We start from the raw sequence: 21,362 nt of genomic DNA on the forward strand, positions 1-21,362 counted from the left end.
AGCAAGTCAACTTATAAGCTGAGAAGCACATTCCTGTCCTCTCATAAATGATGCTCCTGATAGTATGCTCCAGATAGTATGTGATTCTGACAGGTACCATATGAAGTGTATCATATAATTATTACGGTCCATTCATCATGGTTGGTTTCAACCACTGGATTTGGAAACCGTGCGAAGATCAGATTCTAAATGGAGTACTTAGGAAGGAGACAGATATGGCCTCTGGCTTTATTGCTCCTGTACTCTATCCTTCTTACATATTAATATTGTAAATATTCGTTCTGCTGTAGCATAAAAGGACTCTTTTCCCATCTCTCTCTCTCTCCCTACCTTCCCTTTTGCCCTCTTACTCTAACGTATCTCCAAGTATTATTAAGTCAGAAAAGTTCACTTAAGAGGTTCATATAAACTTTCATTTTTGTTGAGGCATAGGTCAATCGATAAATGCCAGTTTTCATTTACATGCTTTTAACAAATCTCAAAATACATATGTGCCTATGGATACACGTGTGTGCATGTGTGAGTGCGTGCACATCCGCATGCGTGCACACACACACACACACACACACACACATTTGCAGCCTTAATAGCAAAACTATTCCCTTCTCTTTAACCAAAACATGGTCTTGGAGGCAGTCACATGGGCCAGGACTAGAGGTTGAACCAGGAAGTACTGAACTGGAGGAAATGAGACCTCTTCTAGTTAAAGATGCACAGTACTTTCTAACTAGCATGAAAGATTGTTATCAGGGAAGACAGAGATATATTTGCTGGATTTCAACAAAACTCTTTTACCTAATTGGCAGATGAGATTGAAAAATGCTATTGTGATTCAACAAGCAGCGCCTATGTTGCACCTCTCCCATATGGGTCTATGAAGCTTAGGAAGAATATTTTTCAGTTACAACAGCTATTTAAAATCATGTATCGAAACATGCTGAATTTAGACCCATAGCTTTGAATTGCTGTACCACAAAGGGTTAAATCAAGTTAAAAACATTACAAGACACTCAATCATTTTGCTCTTAATTAAAATATTAATATTAGTGAGACAAAAATTATTTGAACTATTGGTAAGTAACAAAAATTATTTAAAACTTTATGAATTACATTTTATCTCATCCTTTTCAATTTCATATATATTTATAACACAAACATGATATAAATATGTATTACATTTTTTATGTTTATAAGGGAAGGTCACCTATATAGGGGACAATCTATAACAGAAAATTGTAACAAAAAAGACCACTAAGTGGGTGAATTAGAGTATTGGGTTCATCCACAAACAAAGGCAATTATAGTTCTTTTATGAAAATAAGCAGACAAACCAAAAATAACAATCCAAAACTCCTACAAATCTTATTGAGGACTTATAAGAAGGTGATTGTTTTAATTCAGCAAGAGAGATGCAAGCTGTATATCAAGACAAGTTCTCCAACTATGAGTTGTGAAATATTTCTAATACATATTAAGAGTTTGACAAGTAGAGTTTCTTGGATGCTATGATGTGTGTGAGGCTTGGGGAATCAGATGTTAAGAGACTTTTCACAATCCATTTTATAACCACTGGTGATCAATTGTACCTCCTGTTTTCTCTTCCATCATATCTGGATTTAAACAAGAATTTCAGGTGAGAGAAATTTCAAGCTGAAAAAAAAAAGATGGATGGATCAATAGGTAGATAGATGTATAGGTAGATGAGTGAAAGCTATTTCAGCACCCCCCACCAAAGTCTCCATACCTTTTAAAATTAACCCTATTAATAAAAGATTATTTGAACCCAAACCCCAAATTTTATATCTTTATTTATAAATTGCATAAAGTTCTATTGTACCAATATATAATTATCAGTAATATGTATCAAAACAGAGTAAATATTTTTATATTGCTTTATAGCATATCCAAGGGGACTTTTTTTGTATTATTGAGTTTTTAATCTACCTTATCATCTCCCCCCTATCTTTCACCAGGTACAGGATGTAGTTTTTGTTCATTGAACACTTTTTGAACTCCTACTATTTCCTAGGTACAATACTAAGACCTCTAGGTGATACATAGAGGAAATAGGGTTGTCATATCTCATCTATTGTGTGCCTAGTGCCTCTGAAAAATATACACCCTAGACATCATAGCAGCTGTTGAATTAATGAGGCCATATGGTTCAATGCAGGCTGTGGTTTGTTATCTGCTAGTCCTCCATCCAGGTAGTACTGCCTTCCTGGAAGTAAAGGAGACAATAAAGTGAATGCCAAGGTACAAAAGTTGGAAAATTATATATATAATATATATAGCATATATATACTTTATACATAAATATATATGCTTTATATAGAGCTATATGGTATATATATGATATGTTATATATTTATCTTTTAAATTTAAAGTGTTTCAGTAATACTAATAGTAGACAGTATCAATATATATGTTATAAGAGGAAATTATAGTGTATTCTTATTAGCTCTCAATTATAATTAAAATAAACATGAGTGTAAGACAAATTATTAGTTAAGAGTTTCAGATTAGTAGGCAAAGAAAGGAATAGAATTCAAAGTCTATATGAGAACTTACCATGTGCCAAGCATTGTGCTAAATTTTTCAATGTACATATTCTCATTTCATCTTTTAAGATAACTCTTAAGCTAAGTAGTTCCATTACTTTCAGTTTACAAAGAAGAGAGCAGGCTTAGGAGAGATTTTGTGATTTACCCAATATGACACAGCCACAAAAGGGTAGATCCAAGACTACAATTCAGATTATTCTGGTTAATAGCTAAGGCTCTGGAGTCAATTCTAGACTGACTTTCCTACCTCTTTACTAATAGGGATGCTCCAGTGTTTTCACTGAGATTGAAATCAACAGCATTTAAGTACAGTTTGTGGAGGCATGTTCGGTTAAGTCACCTGTAAGTAAGCATTCTCGCGGTTTGTTTTGTTATGAATTAATGATAACTGAGGCTATCAACTCTGCCAAATTTTAATATATGTTCAATAACTGTTTTTATAACAGTTAAAGCTTGGTCTTAAAAAATGTATGAGTGGCAATGGTTAAAAATATGAAATATAACCAGCCAGACTAGAAGACTAATTACTTAAACCTTTCCTGTGATTATATATATTTCACTTCTAGAAGCATGTAATACAAAATATCCCAGAACAGAGCTGAAGTTCTATCACAGATTAATCTATTTCCTTCTGATTAAGGATTTTAACCTCATTCTAAATGCAGCATCTTTTTCTGTGTGTCACTCTCCTAACTTCTAGATAAAACTCCTTAAAAGAGATATTTTCTCAGAAATTTCATGGACATATTCCTTATAATATACATTGGTTCTGGGATCACTCCACATTCTGGGGTCAGGAGGTTGCTCCTGAACTCAGTACCCTCTTTGGTAACACAGTAACCCATCAGCTGAGCTCCTTAATGAGTGCCTCAGAAACATAATTCTAATGAAGACAGCCATATGTGGCTGATAGATGGAGTTTGGACAGAGACAGAGAGACATGTTGAAAGCTTCACAGTGTTCCCAGAATCAATTATATAATTCTTGACTAATTTTTATTGCTTTGCTGTTAGTCTTGTGCCAAATGCTGGTAGATTTGTTTTTTAATTCAATATGTTACAAAGTGACTACAGGGGCGTTTTTCTTCTGTAGAGGAGAAATTAGCCATAAGTGGCAGGTATTTATGTTTTGTGATGTGGGGAACACATACATCAAAATTTTAATTGGCCTCTTGTGGGCAGATGTTCTATTGTCTTATTTATATTACTACAAATTTACTGCCATAGTGATGTGACATTGCTCTTCTGTACTTTTGATTGCTGTGTAAAACTCTATTCTAAAGAAATTTGTCTTATTTTGTTGAATCAGATACTACTGACCCTGCAATTGGTTAGATAACATAATTCTTTCAAAATAAATGGTAATAACATCTTTATTTTTTGGCAGAAAGGTAACAGTTTTACTCTGGGGAAGTAAAGTGGTCAGAGGAAACAATGGTCCAAGCATATATTTAAGAAAAGAAAAAAAAGGGAAGAAAAGGAATGTTTATCAGAGAATCATATATTAGTGAAAAGTAGATTTGACAAAAATGAAAAATCCATGTATAAATTCTTACATTTGGACTTAGTATACTCAATGATTTCATTTAAGGCTAAAATGTGGTAAATTATTATTTTAAAGACATTACTAAGAAGTAAAACTATCTCTATTTGAGATGACATGAAGTTGTATATAGAAGAAACTAAGGAATCAACTAAAAAACCATTAGAAGTAATGGACAAATTCAGCCAGGTTGCAGCATGTAAGATAAATATATAAAAATCTATATTGTAGGGGCTTCCCTGGTGGCACGGTAGTTGAGAGTCCGCCTGCTGATGCAGGGGATGTGGGTTCGTGCCCTGGTCCGGGAAGATCCCACATGCCACAGAGCGGCTGGGCCCGTGAGCCATGGCCACTGAGCCTGCGCATCCAGAGCCTGTGCTCCTCAACGGGAGAGGCCACAACAGTGAGAGGCCCGCGTACCGCAAAAAATAAATAAAATAAAAAAAAATTTTAAAAAATCTATATTGTGTATATATATATATATATATATGAGTATATATTGTGTACTCTTGCAGTGAACAATCCAAAAATGAAACCTAAAACAATTTAATTCATATAATAGCATCAAAAAGAATAAAACGCTTAGGAGTAAATTTAACAAAAGAGTGTGAAACAAATACTCTGAAAACTACAAAATATTGTTGAAAGAAACCAATCATCTAAGTAAATAGAAAGACATCCTGTGCTCATGGATTAGAAATCCCTATCAGAATCCCAACTGGTTTCTTTGTAGAAACTGACATGCTGATTCTAAAATGTGTATAGAAATTCAGAACACCCAAAATAACCAAAGCAATTCTGAAAAAGAACAAAGTTGGAGAAATCGAATTTCCCAATTTCAAAGCTCACTACTACAAAGCAACAGTAATTAAGACAGCATAGTATTGGCATAAGGATAGACATATAGATCTATAGAAAAGAATCAACATCTCTATCGTCAGTTGATTTTCAATAAGGGTGCCAAGACCATTCAATGAGGAAAGTAGAGTCTTTTCAACAAATGTCAATAGGACAACTGAATATTCACCTTGAAAAAAAAAAAGTTGGACTACTACTGCATACTCCATGTGAAAATTAACTTGAAATTTGTTAAATGGAATCTCTAAAACTATAAAATTCTTAAAAGAAAACATAGGGATAAATCATCATGACCTTGGATTTAGCAATGATTTCTTAGATACAATACCAAAGACATGAGCAACAAAAGAAAAAGATTAAAAGGACTTTATAAAAATTTACAACTTTTGTGCTTCCAAGGACACTACCAAAAGAGTGAAAAGACAACTGTCATCTCGAATAGCCAAAGCAATCTTGAGAATGAAAAATGGGGCTGGAGGAATCAGGCTTTGTGACTTTAGACTATACTACAAAGCTACAGTAATCAAGACAGTATGGTACTGGCAGAAAAACAGAAATATAGATCAATGGAACAGGATACAAAGCCCAGAGATAAACCCACTCACATATGGTCACCTTGTCTTTGATAAAGGAAGCAAGAATATACAGTGGAGAAGAGACAGCCTCTTCAATAAGTGGTGCTGGGAAAACTGGACAGGTACATGTAAAAGTATGAAATTAGAACACTCCCTAACACCATACACAAAAATAAACTAAAAATAGATCAGAGACCTAAATGTAAGGCCAGACACTATCAAACTCTTAGAGGAAAACATAGCAGAACACTCTATGACATAAATCACAGCAAGATCCTTTTTGACCCACCTCCTAGAGAAATGGAAATAAGAACAAAAATAAACAAATGGGACCTAATGAAACTTAAAATCTTTTGCACAGCAAAGGAAACCATAAACAAGACCTAAAGACAACCCTCAGAATGGGAGAAAATATTTGCAAACAAAGCAACTGACAAAGGATTAATCTCCAAAATGTACAAGTAGCTCATGCAGCTCAATAACAAAAATACAAACAACCCAATCCAAAAATGGGCAGAAGACCTAAATAAACATTTCTCCAAAGAAGATATACAGATTCCCTACAAACACATGAAAGAATGCTCAACATCATTAATCATTAGAGAAATGCAAATCAAAACTACAATGAGATATCATCTCACACCGGTCAGAATGGCCATCATGAAAAATTCTAGAAACAATAAGTGCTGGAGAGGGTGTGGAGAAAAGGGAACCCTCTTGCACTGTTGGTGGGTATGTAAATCTATACAGCCACTATGGAGAACAGTATGGAGGTTCCTTAAAAAACTAAAACTAGGGCTTCCCTGGTGGCGCAGTGGTTGAGAGTCCGCCTGCCAATGCAGGGGACACGGGTTCGTGTCCCGGTTTGGGAAGATCCCACATGCCGCAGAGCGGCTGGGCCCGTGAGCCATGGCTGCTGAGCCTGCGCGTCTGGAGCCTGTGCTCCGCAGCGGGAGAGGCCACAACAGTGAGAGGCATGCGTACCGCAAAAAAAAAAAAAAAAAAAACAAACTAAAACTAGAACTACCATATGACCCAGCAATCCCACTACTGGGCATATACCCTGAGAAAACCATAATTCAAAAAGAGTTATGTACCAAAATGTTCATTGCAGCTCTATTTACAATAGCCAGGACACAGAAGCAACCTAAATGTCCATCAACAGATGAATGGATAAAGAAGATGTGGCACATATATACAATGGAATATTACTCAGCCATAAAAAGAAACGAAATTGAGTTATTTGTAGTGAGGTGGATAGAACTAGGGTCTGTCATACAGAGTGAAGTAAGTCAGAAAGAGAAAGACAAATACCGGATGCTAACACATATATATGGAATCTAAGAAAGAATAAAAAGAAAAGGTCATGAAGAACCTAGGGGCAAGACGGGAATAAAGACACAGCCCTACTAGAGAATGGACTTGAGGATATGGGGAGGGGGAAGGGTAAGCTATGACAAAGTGAGAGAGTGGCGTGGACATATATACACTACCAAACGTAAAATAGATACCTAGTGGGAAGCAGCCGCATAGCACAGGGAGATCAGCTAGGTGCTTTGTGACCACCTAGAGGGGTGGGATATGGAGGGTGGGAGGGAGGGAGACACAAGAGGGAAGAGATATGGGAACATATGTATATGTATAACTGATTCACTTTGTTATAAAGCAGAAACTAACACACCATTGTAAAGCAATTATTCTCCAATAAAGATGTTAAAAAAAAAAAGACAACTGTCAGAATGAGAGAAATTATTTGCAAATCATATATCTGATAAGGGGATTGTATCTAGAATATAGAAAGGATTCCTATGATTCAATACTGAAAGGACAAGTAACCCAGTTAAAATACGGGCAAAGGATATGAACAGACATTTCTCTCAAGAAGATATACAAATGGTCAATAGGTTCATGAAAAGATGTTCAATATCATTTTTAATCAGAGAAGTGCAAATCAAAGCCACAATGAGATACCATATTTCCATCCACTAGGGTGGCTATAATCAAAAAGTCAGATAACAAGGGTTGATGAGAATGTGAAGAAATTGGAATCCTTATACACTGCTGGTGGGAATGTAAAACGGTACAGCCACTTTGCAAAGCAGTGTGGCAGTTCCTCAAAAAGTCACACATGGAGTTACTACATGGCCCAAGAATTCAAATTCCAGGTATATATTCAAAAGATATGAAAACATATACATACAAAGACATGTACATTAATTTTCATAGCAGCATTACTCATAATAGCCAAAGGGTAGAAACAACCCAAATGTCCATCAACTAATGAATGGATAAACAAAATGTGGTATATCCATGAAATGGAATATTATTTGCCTAAAAATAGGTATGAAGTGTGTATACATGCTATAACATAGATGAACCAGGTGTTAAGAGAAAGAAGTCAAACACAAAATACCATGTATTTTGAGATTCCATTTACATAAATTATTCAGGATAGGCAAATCTACAGAGACAGAAAGTAAACTAGTGGTTGCCTAGGAGTGGGGGTGGGAGTCTGGCTGGCTGGGAATAACTAAAGTGTACAGGGTTTCTTTGGGGAGTGATAGAATGTTGTAAAACTAATTGTGTTAATGGTTGCACAACTCTTTGAATAGACTAAAAACCATTGAGTTATACACTCTAAATTTGTGAATTATATGGTATGTGAATTATGTTTAAATACAGCTGTGGCCAAGGAAAGCATTATTTCTGAGGCAACAATCACACACTTTTAAGTATCCAGCCCTTTCAACATGGGTTTTCCAGTTATACCTGTGCAAAATAAGGAAAGATTTCTGAAGAGAACTTTATTTGTTCTGGATGAAGAAACAGCCAATATACTTCGAAAATACAGATTCATTTAAGCTTTGGTATGTCACAATGCTTACTAGCATTGTGAAGTTATAGTTGAAAAGGTCAAGGGATGTGAAATATGAGAACAAATTCTTTAGACTTTTTTCTTTTTTAACAGGTGCACCATATCCAGAGAAACAGTTGGTGTAACCCCTATATCCATCTTTTTTGTTGATATCTCAGTAGAAAAGACTATTTTCAGAAAGTATTGTCTTGCCAACGAGTTATACGTTTACAACCTGTCATTCTTGCCCAGCTACAAAAATAATCTTAGGGCATCGCACCAGAATCCTGAAGAGCTGGAACAAGAGCCAATTCTGTTTGCCTCTTGTCTCTCTTTTGCCTCTGAGCCTTTCTACTTAATAAATCTGAAAAATGTATTAGTCACAGTGGTTTTGGATTCTGCTTTCCTAAAGCTCTCTTCTAAGTGAGTTGTTGTGCTTCTGAATTAAAATTTCCCCGCTCTTTGCCATCTTTCACCCTGTGCTTTTCCTTTCCTAAAATGTCAAAGTATCAAGCAGATGGAATTACATTTGGAACATGGGTTTAGTAGGGAATGACTCTATGCTTTCAGCAGATCTGTAATTGTAGTATTTTTACTTATTTATTTTTTGGCCTCGCTGTGGCATGTGGGAATTTTAGTTCCCTGACCAGGGATCGAACCCATGCCCCCTGCAGTGGAAGCATGGAGTCTTAACCACTGGACCGCCAGGAAAGTCCCCTGTAGTAGTAGTATTTTAAAAAACAATAGACTATTAATAAAGGACTCACTGAATCCGGTTCTCTGTCTCAAGTAACTATTGTGTTAAAATATTCAATACTGTAAAATAAAATCAGGACTGGCCCTTTGCTAAGGTACCTAGGAAGTTATCGTAGGCCAGATTTTTGTCTAGTAATTCTTCAGAAGAAAGAGTTTTAGGTACATTTGGATATACTTCAAAACTTTTTTTTTTTTTTTTTTTTTGGTGCATCTGGGCTAAAGAAGTTAAAACACTTCTTCAGACCTCATTTGAGCAGAAGGTTAGAATAGCTTCCTTTTTGCCAGGGTCTTGTGCCCATGGAGCATCAGGCAAAGACATTTTGTTCTGCCCTTTAAAAGGGTAGGCATTATGTTTCATTTAACTAGAAATGTACAAAGATGCATTTCTGTGATTGGGAGTACATTCTTTTCCTTACTGGATTTCAGACCTACGTGACTACAATTATGTCTTATTGCATTGCTGACTATGGCTAGGGAAAATGTGAGGATGAATAGTGCCAGAACAACTGACCAGGAACTAGGAGTCCTTCTGGCTTCTAACACTGGCTCTGTCACTAACTCTGCCTTTGGGTAATATTTCCATCATCCAACAGATATTTATAAGCACATAGTGTGAATGCGCAAAGTACGGTCTAGATGTCTAAACTCATAGGATTTCAGTTTCCTCATCTGTAAAATGAAACATGATTTTTAAGCTGTAAAGTAGATTAGTCTCCTATGACCCAGAGAGCAGAGGTTAACACATTTGACCTTTATTCTAGAGAAATCAGAAATTTTACCCATATTTGTACACCATGATTTCTCACTCATAGGGAAGCACCCTCTATTCTAAGCGATGTTAATAAAGTCTTGTACATGCCTTAAACTAAATTTTGAAAGTCACTTTAAATGAAAATTGTGTGTGTGCATACAACCTGACAGGAAAGTCAGCAGTGGAAATGTGACATTGGGCAACTTATGGTATGGTGTCACAATTTTAAATGACTTGAGATTCCCTCCAGTCTGAACAGGGAGGAATGACAAGATATTTTGTTAGTCTTAAAAAACTGCTGGATTCTAGTCCACTTGCTCCTTTATTCTTCTCCCCCTTTTCAAGAAAAAAAAAAATGACCAAATGCAATGAGGACCAGTGTAGCTGTAGCCCAGTAGGGGCTAGCAAGTGTTCTTAGTCACAGTCACATTATGGGATACGGGCCACTTTATAAACTACCCTTTGGTCCTTCAGCCCTGCTCACAATCAATCTGCTTCCTCATGATGGGGGATGGGGAGGAGGACACTGAAGCCTGGGCTCTGTATTTGTTTTTGTTTTTTTTTTATTTTTTATTTGCGGTACACGGGCCTCTCACTGTTGTGGCCTCTCCTGTTGTGGAGCACAGGCTCCGGACGCACAGGCTCAGGAACCATGGCTCACGGGTCCAGCCGCTCCGCGGCATGTGGAATCTTCCCGGGCCGGGGCACGAACCCGCGTCCCCTGCATCGGCAGGCGGACTCTCAACCACTGCGCCACCAGGGAAGACCTGGGCTCTGTATTTTTAAGTGTACCCTCCTTTTCCTGCCATGCCCCTCCCAATTTGAAGAGTTAAGTGGTGAAAAGAACAACTCCACTCACATCTGGATCCTTTCCTTTTAGACTGGCTTTTGGTACTGGGATTCCAGAATTCTCTGTTAACAGGGCCTCCACATTGCAGGTGTATGGACCCTGCCTGAAGGGTGGTCAGGCTAGGCATGGACCCAGAATAAACCTTTGCATGTGCATCAGGGATGAGAGGAGAGGGGAGAATTGGGCTCCAGGCCATGTAAATATTGGGGCTGGGCCTGAGAGTAGATATTAACTACTCTTTCTAAGACATCCTCCTATGTGTATGTTTCCATGTTCACTCCTCTTTTCTGCAAGGAGCACACATTTTCAGAGCAATTTAACTCTAAACCCTGGGCAGAATGGTAAACTTGGTTAAGATCTCCCTTTGAGGGAGGAGAGATTGGTGCAAAAATCAGTATAACTGTAACATTTTGGTAGGGGAGAGAGAAAATAGCAAGTAGAAGGAGAAAAAAGGATTTGGGAGGGTACTGGAAATACTTGTCCTTGGGGGAATTCACCAGGGAAGCCCTCAGAAGGCATTTATAAGGAAAATAACATCCACAGGGAAAGGAAAACTCAGAACATCTTGTGTTTTAGGAAGTAGAATCATCTGGTGAGGAATGTTCCCTGAGTACCTGTGTTTGCTTGCATTTTTCTCATTCTGGTTACAGTTTCCATTACTTCTGTTACCATCACCCCTGGGCCACTCTCTTCTTATGTGCATACAATCTCTTGTCTTTAGGCAAACTTATTTTTAACACTTTTTTTTTTCCTTTCTAAATACTAAAGTAGAATAAAAGGATTACAAGAAACGTAAAAATCTTGCTTGCCAAGCACCATCCGTCCTGCTAAAGCGCAATTGTTGAAATCTCAGGAAACCTTGAGTTCTCAATAATCATGTAGGGAAACAATTATTTCAAAGAGGAAAAGGTAGGAGGGGTGCAAGAAGGATTCAGAGTCAAAACAACGAAGTTATTTTAAGGAGCAACACTAATGATCCTCGGCTGGAATTTCAGGTAGGCTTCCCGCGGAGTTTTTGGCTGACAGGCCCGATGCCCTTCAAACCACCCCGTATTACAGTTTTCACCTGTAGGTAAAGCTGTTCCTGAAGGGCACCATTGGCAGACACAGAAGTAACCATTGGATCATGCTTTCAGATTGGGGAGACTCAGGCAGGAGCGTCACCCACAGGAAGTTGGGATAAATGCATTACTCAGGGAAAGAGGAAGCAACGTGGAAGAAAAATCCATCTCCAGGCCAGAAGCAATGGCCAAGGTCATAACTGGGGAAGTAGGGTAAAATATGGGGTGGAAAGGCAAAGTCGGATTGTAAATGGAAGAGTAACAAACTTAATCAGTAATAGAGAGGTCAGAAACTAGTTGGAGCACAGTGTATAAATTAGGGCAATTGGTTCTGGACCAAAAACTTTGAATAGTGATTAGAAGCCAGCTGTCATCTAATGTCTTGGGTTCAGAGTTTATGGATTGAAGAGCTCATGACTTCAAAAAAAAAAGGAAGAAAACATGGTCTCTGTTTTATGTAGCTCATTTCTCTTAATTAACTTCACTGTTTAACTATGACTTGAAGCTGTAATTATCACTGTCTCTCAATAAAGTAAGATATAAAGGATTTATAGGATTTGACTATGGTTCCCAGCTAAATAAACATAATTGGGCCTTGATTTTTTCGAACCTAAACCAACACGATATGTTAAATGCTGGCTTCTCAGGAAAACTGTCTTAAATAGTTTTTTCTTGACCCAACAAAACGTTTAATTACTTTTTTTCTGTTAGTATCCAAAGACCTACATAAAAATTACATTAGCCTAAGAAAGCTATTGATTAAGATTGATTAGCATGTGGAGGAACAAATTCGTTATGTAATCATGTATATTGGTCAATAAATTATATAGGCCTATAATAGAAAGTGTGCAAGTATTTCATAAAAATAATATCATTCTTTACTCTTGAATAATTATGCAGGCCAAACTTTCAGAAATCAGTAGAAGCGTTAATTCCATTTTAAAATTACTTAGCATATTTTTAGTTTGTTTTAACTTAAAAATTAGATTTCCTCCTTTGTATTAATAATTATTTGGAAACATTGAGTGACTTAGTTTAATCAGAATGATTGGCAAAAGACATCTTTTTTCTTTTTTAAAATTAATTTTTATTGGAGTATAGTTGCTTTACAATGTTGTGTTAGTTTCTACTGTACAGAAAAATGAATCAGCTATACGTATACATATATCCCCCCTTTTTGGATTTCCTTCCCATTTAGGTCACCACAGTGCATTAAATAGAGTTCCCTGTGTTATACAGTATGCTCTCATTTGTTGTCTGTTTTATACATAGCATCAATAGTGTATATGTGTCAATCTCAATCTCCCAGTTCCTCCTGCCCACTTCTCCCCTTGGTATCCATACCTTTGTTCTCTACGTCTGTGTCTCTATTTCTGCTTTGCAGATAAGATCATCTATACCATTTTTCTAGATTCCACATATATCCATTAATATATGATATTTTGTTTTTCTCTTTCTTACTTCACTCTGTATGACACTCTCTAGGTCTATCTACAAGTAACCCAACTTCGGTCCTTTTTATGGCTGAGTAATATTCCATTGTATATATGTGCCACATCTTCTTTATCCATTCCTCTGTTGACGGACATTTAGGTTGCTTCCATGTCCTGGCTATTGAAAACTGTGTGGCAATGAACATTGGGGTACATGTGTCTTTTTTTTTTTTTTATTTATTTTTGGCTGTGTTGGGTCTTTGTTTCTGTGGGAGGGCTTTCTCTAGTTGTGGCAAGCGGGGGCCACTCTTCATCGCGGTGCGTGGGCCTCTCACTGTTGTGGCCTTTCTTGTTGTGGAGCACAGGCTCCAGACGCACAGGCTCAGTAGTTGTGGCTCATGGGCCTAGCTGCTCTGCAGCATGTGGGATCTTCCCAGACCAGGGCTCGAACCCGTGTCCCCTGCATCAGCAGGCAGATTCTCAACCACTGCGCCACCAGGGAAGCCCCATGTGTCTTTTTGAATTATGGTTTTCTCTGGGTACATGCCCAGTAGTGGGATGGCTGGGTCATATGGTGGTTCTATTTTTAGCTTTCTAAGGAACCGCCATACTGTTCTCCATAGTGGCTGTATAGATTTACATTCTCACCAACAGTGCATGAGGGTTCCCTTTTCTCCACACCCTCTCCAGCATTTATTGTTTCTAGGTTTTTTGAAGATGGCCATTCTGACTGGTGTGAGGGGATACCTCATTGTAGTTTTGATTTGCATTTCTCTAATGATTAGTGATGTTGAGCATCTTTTCATGTGTTTGCTGGCAATCTGTATGTCTTCTTTGGAGAAATGTCTGTTTAGGTCTTCTGACCATTTTTGGATTGGGTTGTTTGTTTTTTTGCTATTGAGCTGCGTGAGCTGCTTGTATATTTTGGAGATTAATCCTTTGTCAGTTGCTTTGTTTGCAAATATTTTCTCCCATTCTGAGGGTTGTCTTTTCATCTTTTTTTATGGTTTCCTTTGTTGTGCAAAAGTTTTTAAGTTTCATTAGGTCCCATTTGTTTATTTTTGTTTTTACTTTCATTACTCTAGGAGGTGGGTCAAAAAAGATCTTGCTGTGATTTATGTCATAGAGTGTTCTTCCTATGTTTTCCTCTAAGAGTTTTATAGTGTCTGGCCTTACATTTAGGTCTTTAATCCATTTTGAATCTATTTTTGTGTATGGTGTTGGGGAGGGTTCTAATTTTATTCTTTTACATGTAGCTGTCCAGTTTTCCCAGCATAACTTATTCAAGAGGCTGTCTTTTCTTCATTGTGTATTTTTTTAGCCTCCTTTGTCAGAGATTAGGTGACCATAGGTGCATGGGTTTATCTCTGGGCTTTCTATCCTGTTCCACTGGTCTATATTTCTGTTTTTCTGCCAGTACCATACTATCTTGATTACTATAGCTTTGTAGAGTCGCATGTTCTTGATAGCTGCCATTGCAGTAATACTTTAAGGCAAATAACTAGATTTTTAATTAAAGTAAGGGACAATATTCTTAAACTACATTTTTTAAAAATTCAGGAATTTATACTACATGTACACTCTTTCTGGAATATGTAATCTACTGGGAAACATTATGAAAGAACACAAAGTAAAAACAGTGTTCTGCTCCCTGGAGTGGTTACCATGAAAGGCTCTCAGAGTACTTTGCAATCAATTTTTATTATCAGCCTCTTTACAGAATCCCTCAAAATCCAGTAACTGACTCATAAACTAAATAGTAAATGGAAAGGGAAAAAATTAGAAGCATAGTGCATTACACATGGTATCGTAAACAGATGCCTAAGTTATCATTATTAATGCATTTGGTTATTGATAGGTATGCATATAGAGCTACACTTTATGTGATAAAACTTTATCACAGACTCACTCACAGCCATTTCAGTTGTGCTGTTGCCATCACCTCATCTGTCTCAATGTTCTATAATGCAAATCAGAGATACTGACACTAATGTGTCCTGGAAGAAAACAAGTTTTAAAAAAATTTGAAATTCTGCGAATAGCAACAATTTTGAAAAAGAAAATGTGGGCATTATATATGACAGTAGATATTCTGAATGGACATGGAAAAGGAGAAGTCTGAGGAGAAAGGTAAAAGGACTGAGAAATAAAAGTGTTAATGAGGTCCAGATAGAAAAGGTGGCAGCTGGGGATCTTTTAACACGGTCACACAATAACACATTCGTGTTATGTTCATTAAAATAACTTCACATTTAATGTGTGTATTGCTGAAACACTGTAGTTGCTAGAAATATTCACTCTTGGTTATTGAAATTAATATTTTTGTGTGCCTTTAGCTAAAGTTAACCACATCATTTTGGCAAGTGGTAACAGTATCTATTTATATAAGCTTTTCATTTTTTTCATAAATACATTCTAAGATATTAATATATTTTGTGTTCAGATTATTTGGCTAGGGTTAGCTTTATCAGTCTGAATTTTCCAAAAATAATATTCATCTGATCTGTTTTAACATTCAAAAATTAAATTGCTGTGTAGATGTCAGTATTGGGTGGGTAGTAGTGGTGGAGGGAGGGAGAAGGAAAGAGACAATTTTGAATAAGAGAGAAGATTGTAAATTCACATTTTTTGGACACACTAAGACAATATGATAGTCTTGCCAAGCGTGCTGAGATTTTTGGTCATAAAATAATTTAGTACAATATATGTTTATCTTAAGGCAAAACCCATTATAGGGGAGCAATTCTACTATTTCCCCCTCTTTTCAGAGACTTTCTTTAGGTTAAATCCAAACACTTAATAAACATTATGTTATGTTAGAGTATCACAGAATTTTGAAGCTAGATGTGATCTCACAGATCATCTAGTTCTCTTAGAGAAGAAAAAATTATTTTCTGACTTCTTAAAATACAACATTCTTGCATTCTTTCTATTAAGTATGTCCTTCACACATAGAACCAATTTTTCTCACCTATATCCCACTCTGTACACTGTAAATATTTTTATCATAACTCCTATAAATTTTTCGTTTCCTCATTTATTTAAAAATGTGTTTCCCAATTCTGCTTAGTTCATCTTCTTCTTTTCCTTTACTCAACCAACTACCAGTTCAGGCTATCTCTCATGCCTAAATTATAATATCCTTGAAGCTATAAAGGACCAGGTTTTATTTTTTGTTGCACTTTCAGGGCCTAGCACAGTGCCTGATCTGGTTATGTTAAATTATTGCCGAGTGATTAAGTTTATTGCTTTGATAAGTAAGCGTCAGTGGGAAAGATGGGACAAAACATCTTTTATTATAATTACTGTGATTAATTTATTTGTAGTCAGAGAATGTTTGATATCCTGGAGAATTAGAGCCAAGTTCAATGAGTGAATTTCCTCTTAATGGAATTGGCATCCCTTCCTTTAATGCTTCTTCTAGAGCGATTAAAGAAGTCTAGTGATCTTTCTCCCTGTTTTGTATTGGCTTAGTTGTGACTGGAGTTGTATTATTACCATGGCTGCAAAAACACTTTAGTACCTGATGAGCCCTGACACTGTACTCAGAGGCTAGAAAGAAGATGTTGGTTTAAAATAGATTAAGCTTCTCCTCTGATGAATTCTATAGAGGTCAGTGCGTATTTTAGAGTTGCTAAATATACTCCTCAGGGAAGCAGCTTGTTTCCACCTTGTCTCTGGAGTTTTAAAAGTGTCACTTTCTTTTTCCTCCAGAAATTTCATCTGAATTTTCTTTTTACATTCACATCAGTGCTTCATTATTTGAGTTTATTAAGTAGTTGCAAGCTTTCATTAAAAACCAACCACATCACTGTATTTCTTATTTTGAGCAGGCAAAAGTTTGATCTGAAATGAAAAGTTTCTGAATCTTATTTGAGGGTAAAAGTATGTGTTGAACTTGAAATCAGTTGTTCCTCTATACAGCTTCTTCCCCAAAGGTTTCTAGAATCCATCTCTCCTAGGTGTAATGTGTGAGACGGAGGATAGAGACTGTCAGATGAAAGAATGTGGATGGCCTTGTCAGCCATGTTTAAAAAAAAAAAAAAAAGGAAAGAAAATTTACTCTTGAGGACAATGGGAAACCTGTGGAGGTTTTCAGAGGAGTGTGCTGAAATCAGATCAGTGTTTTTAAATAAACACTTCGACTCCGTTGTGAAGAGTGGAATGGAAAGGGTGCCTATGGGATCTAAGGAAACCAGAAAAGGGGCTATCTTTGGAGTCTAGATGTCAGTCTCTGGCTTAGGCAAGAAAGCAAAGGCAATGAGATTGGACAGAAATTGAAGCCTTCAAGTGATGTATTTGGAAGACTGAAATAACACGTCATATATTTCACGGGTAAAGGAGAGGCAAGGATCACAGCTGTCTTCCAGGTTTCTTCCATGAACCACAGAGAGGAGAAAGAAAGATGTATACTGAAGGAGGGAACACATGGGGAGCAGCAAGTTTAGGAAGCATGGGAAGAGAAAAAAATTCAATTTTATACATGTTATCATCTGGTGATGTATTGTAGGCAGTTGGTTATTTGGGCTGGAGCTCAGGAGAGTGACCGGGCTAGTTGTATAAACCTCGGAACTGTACGCATATAGGTTATAAGTTATGGATGTGGATTTAGTCTCAAAGTCAGAGAGTGTAGAAGCAGAAACAGGCCTATGAGAGAACCCTGAGACTCTCCAGTTTTTAAAAGCTAGTTAAGGGGAAGAGGAGCCAACAAAGGAGACAGAAAAAAACCCAGCTAATGGAAAACCAACCAAACAGTCAACCAACCAACTAGGCTTAGGGCAAAGTAATGTGATGGAAGCTATGGGAGAGTTTTGAAGAGAAGGGAGTGGTCACAGACGCAAATGCCCCTGAGAGTCAAGTACTATGAGGACAGAAAAAATGCGTAGGAGATCATATTGGTGAGGATAGTTTCATGGAACTGTGTGTAACACTAGATTGGAATGTGCTGGGCCGAAAGTGGAAGGTAAGAAAATGGGGATAGGGATTGTTGCTAACTCTTTCAAGAAGCCTTGCTGTGAAAGATGAGAGAGCCTATAGCTGAAGCAGGCTGTGGGGTTGATGGGGGGTTGTTTTGGGGTTCATTTGCTTGTTTTAAAAATGGGAAAGGAAGTATGAGAGAGAGAGAGAGAGAGAGAGAGGAAGGGAAAGAGAGAGGAAGAGAGATAGTGATACAGTAGTGAGAAGGGATAATGAAAGTAAGAAATCCCGAGAAGGCAGAGGAGAGAACCAGTGTAGAATGAATGTCTAAGAGCACATGAATATCTTCCTTTGAAACAAAAGGGAAGAAGTAAAGGATTGATATGTGAGTTAGCTTGTATATTTGACTACAGGATATCTAATCTGAAGACCTTTTCTTCCCTTGTGATGTAGGAGTTAAGATTGTCCGCTTTGAGACCGGAGGATATAGGAGTAAAGAGAGAAGAGAGAGTAGGAAAAGTCATTGTAGGAAATAAGAGAGAATTGAAGGGAAAAAACATAGGAAAGATCGGGGGCAGTGCTGAGCAGCCATTTGAAACTGGCAGCTCTGCATTGATTGTGGTGACGGTCTATTCACGGGTGATGTCTTTTGAGAGTGTTTGGTCACTCAAGGGAAGTGGTGTTTCAGGGTAGAGCCTGATTTCCATATAGGCAAGGAGGGTGAGGGAATTTTCAGTGAAATTGTTAGGAAAATCTTATAGAGTCACTGAGAGCCCAAGTTTTTTTCTGTTCCAAGGAGATGGTTGAGGCTACCATATCCATCATCTATCCCACAGCACCGTAACTTTCAAACTTTTATTAGCTTCTGACACCTGTCATCTCCACTCCTGGGAGCAGTTCCCTCTTACACTTGTCTTTCTCTCTTCTGGATCCTTCCTTTTACACTGTCAGATATAGGCAAGGAGAGAACTCTGGAGTTATGACACACGAGCCCATCATGTCTCCATGACCGAGAAGCTGTGGAACCAGAACTCCAGGACCTTTAATAAATAAGACGGTGTGGAAGTCCAGTGATCTCATCGCAACAAATATCTTAAATTCAGTGTCGTCATTATTATAAAGCACAAAAGAGCTCTCTTCAGCTGATGATTAAGCAATAGTCCTCATCTGTAATCCACAGAAACTTTACAAGCAATTGGGTAACATCAGACACAAATCTCTTATCTTTTTAGCGTAAGCATATGTTTTTCTTTCTTACACTATGGTAATGTGTTAAGTCCATTTTAATAGAGCTTCAAGTTCTTAGAGTGTTTAGCATCTTATTAACATAATAAGCAGGGCATTCCCCTTCTTAGCACGTCAAAATATCAAAAGTATGTTTTCTATTCACTTTCCCAGATTTCATGGTATATTCCTAGATATTTGGACATAGAAAAGCATAGACTTTAATTTGAAATTCTTTCATATACTTTCACCAAGTAAGTATAATACCAGAGCCTTTTTATTTCAAAGAGATAATGATGTTTAGATTTTGCTTACAGTCCTATGATTTTTATTTTGATATTGTGTCAGTTTTTTAAACTCAGTAAACTAAGCTAAATATGGTATATATTTTGTTACTCTTACATAGCACGTGTTTCTTTTATCTTTTAGAGTTTTGTTGTGAATATACATAATCCTTGCTGGTCCTCTTGCAAAAAAATGGAATATCTGGGATTGGGTGCTAAATTCAGATTTCAATCTTTAAAAATCCTCAAATTTATGTAAGAATTCATGTTATCCAAAATAAAGTATTTCCCGATCATAACAAAGACTTTGCATTAGGAAATAGAGACCTGCTGAAGCTTGTTAATTTCTTTCATGCTTTTTTTTTTAAAACATCTTTATTAGAGTATAATTGCTTTACAATGGTGTGTCAGTTTCTGCTTTATAACAAAGTGAATCAGTTATATATATACATATGTCCCCATATCTCTTCCCTCTTGCATCTCCCTCCCTCCCACCCTCCCTATCCCACCCCTCTAGGTGGTCACAAAGCACCGAGCTGATCTCTCTGTGCTATGTCACACAATTTCTTTCATGCAATTTCTCAGGCACAGGTTTGAAACTGCTTTTGCACTTAAATTGAAAGTTAAGCAAAATACAATTGAATTAGGCCTACTATCATGCAAGCCTTTCTGTGGGAACCAAGCCTATGTTTACACATTTTCATTTTTTCTTTCACTATTCATAGAAAAACTAATTTGTTGAAAATCATCCTCAGTGTTTTGAGTTGGAACACATTACTAGATTCATTGACTGAAAATACTTTCATGATTGTTTAAATTTAGATGTTTCAGAAATTACTTCATCAAAGAGCTGTTGATTTAATGAGGTTTCCATTGAAAATGCATAGTCACAATGGATAATAGATAATAGAATGATATACAGGCAAACAATAACCTCACATTTTACTAACATATAGGTCCTTGTAATCAAACTGCCATAGTTTAATGAACCCAAAGATTCCCTAGATGCTTTACAGTTTCTTGAAAGCGATGAGATTGTGATGGAGGAGGACTTCAAAGCTAATATAATAAATATAAGCACTCTGGAGGCTTTAAGAGTAAGACACGTTTTGTTCAGTAGTATGTGATCATCACTCACAGTCATTTTCATTTTACCCTCTCTTCTTCCACGATTACTATCTCTGCAAGCGATTCATCCAAGTACTCAAAACCTTCCTACCAGTTTTCCTCCTTAGTCAGCTTCCTTTCCTCTGCTCTCCTTACTGGATCCCTCACAGCTGTCGGATCGATGTGCAGCTCTTCCCTACGCAATCTTCCTTGCCTCCATGTCTCGGAATATGCCATCACCTTTTGCTCCTTTATTTGCACTGACCTGTATTCCCTCTCACAATTGGACTTATTTTTCTAATAAACACAAAAAAACCAACTTTCATAGTTAATTCCATGTGGCCCTTCAAACCTCTATTCACCTCTGCTTTCTCTTTCTGGGAAATCAGGAGTAATTTGTTGTGTGGCTATTTTTATCTTTAGGACTTTGGCCAATCCACTAAAATTCATTCTGTCTCTATATTATGGATAACGCTAGTGCTACTTTCCTGGTGGATTTGAGGTCATGATTAAACAAGATAATGAATGTAAAGTATGTATTTAGAACAGGGCTGGCACATGGTAAAGTTTTAATAAGTATTATCAT

This window comes from Leucopleurus acutus, assembly GCF_964270905.1.
Source record: "Leucopleurus acutus genome assembly, chromosome: 4".
In the NCBI taxonomy this organism is placed as follows: domain Eukaryota; kingdom Metazoa; phylum Chordata; class Mammalia; order Artiodactyla; family Delphinidae; genus Leucopleurus; species Leucopleurus acutus.